The sequence below is a fragment of the Lactuca saligna genome, chromosome 1, assembly GCF_052625555.1.
Source record: "Lactuca saligna cultivar CGN05327 chromosome 1, ASM5262555v1, whole genome shotgun sequence".
Taxonomy (NCBI): Eukaryota; Viridiplantae; Streptophyta; class Magnoliopsida; order Asterales; family Asteraceae; genus Lactuca; species Lactuca saligna.
The window spans coordinates 19,171,247-19,173,036 of record NC_136417.1 but is presented as its reverse complement, the minus strand read 5'-3'; the positions used below and the strand labels follow the sequence as shown (position 1 = coordinate 19,173,036).

The 1,790-nt window shown below is 36.1% G+C and overlaps 1 pseudogene; it reads right to left on the bottom strand.

Annotated features, from left to right (window-relative positions):
• Positions 1-301: 301 nt before the first annotated feature.
• Positions 302-967, bottom strand: LOC145003164 (very-long-chain 3-oxoacyl-CoA reductase 1 pseudogene; annotated as a pseudogene).
• Positions 968-1,790: the final 823 nt, after the last annotated feature.

The window sequence follows — 1,790 nt, the reverse complement described above, 5'->3', positions numbered from 1 at the left end:
TTAATGTAGTATTCTTACTGACTTTTATTCCCTCCTCCCTTTGTTTCTCTTACCTTGGCTCGTGTGTGTAAATAACTTGTTTTCATAACTTAAAACCATGTCTACCTTTCGGTCATAAAAACATATCTAGTGCATTTTTCTCGACTCAGAATTAAAGCATATATGCCTTTAATTTGATCTTAAAACACACACACACACATACATACATACATACATATATATATATATATATAGAGAGAGAGAGAGAAAGAGAGAGAGAGAATCATTCATTGAATTAAAGACGGAAAGAGACAATTAACAATCAACTTATGATTTTGCCAGTAGCATAAATCTCATAGAGAGGATGTGAATGTACAACAATGACCACACCAGAACCAATATTAACAATGAAAACTCTTTTCCTCTCATCTATTCCTTCAATCACATATCTTGTTACTAAACTCGTACCTATCACATCGACTTTCATCAATTTTATCCAACCTTTTTCTTCAACCTCATGAAAAAACCTAGCCGTAAGATAAGTCGCCTCAACATTATTCACCAAAATAGAAACGTCCAGTTGTTCACCATAAATCACCGTTTAAATATCCCTAACTTCGGCCACCATATTATCAACAGAAAATTCCACAGTGAAAATCTTGATCTTAGTGGTTGGGTGCACCTATACAATCTCATCAAAAACTTCTTTAAGCATGGATAGGTTTCTACTAACCAAGATTAGGAGAAGACCCTTTTAAGATAGTTCGAAGGCAAAGGCTTTATCGATGTATTCAGTTTCTCCGGTGATAATACCCCTTGAACCGTAGTTTTTGAGGTTCTTGGGTGGTCGGAAGAAAGTGATGAAAACCCATTTGAGGATAATAGTAACGAGTTTGAAAAGAGAAATAACACCAAGTACAGACAACTGAGCATTTACGTCTTTGCATATGTTTATATTACTTATATTCTTTTTTAGTCTATTGTACATATATTTTATTATATTATAGGGTAAACGGGGTAATTATTTATTGGCATATGTTTATTTCATTTATGTTGATAATTGGAGAAAATCGAAACTTAGTGTCAAAATTGAAAAAGATTGAAAACTTAGCGTTGAAATCGCATTTTTTTTTTGAAAATATAGTGTCTTTTGCGCCACTTTAACAACCCAAAAATACAGTCTAAAAATTTAGTTTTAATTTAATAATAAAACCATGGTCATCGAACATCATATAAAAATCATATACAGTGTATCTCAAAATTTTGTAACAATTATCAAAATATCAGAGTATAAACATCCCAGGCTGAACAAATGGTGTGTGCACTGCAATCTTCCTGAGCTCCTCTTTTGAAACTGAGTACCTGAAACCCAAACTGAAATTGTAAGCACGAAGCTTAGTGAGCTCCCTCAAACTACCACATACCATACAATAACATATAAATACATATTGGGCCTTGCCCACTGCATCGGACCGAAGTCAGGAAACTGCATCGGACCAAAGTCTGGAACTGACTGGGACCTTGTCCCCTGCATCAGACCGAAGTCCAGAACTAGCTGCATCGGACCGAAATCCATAACTGACTCGGACCTTGTCCCCTGCATCGGACCGAAGTCTAGAAGCTGACTGAGCATAGCATAGCATAAACATATCAACTAGAATGAACACATATACTGCATATTGCATCGGACCGAAGTCCGGAACACATAACACAAAGACATGCTTGAATCACAAAGACATCAAACACACTGAACTACTGCATTGGACTGGGGTCCGGAACTACTGCTAACTAGACAGGTCAGTATTGTGGCC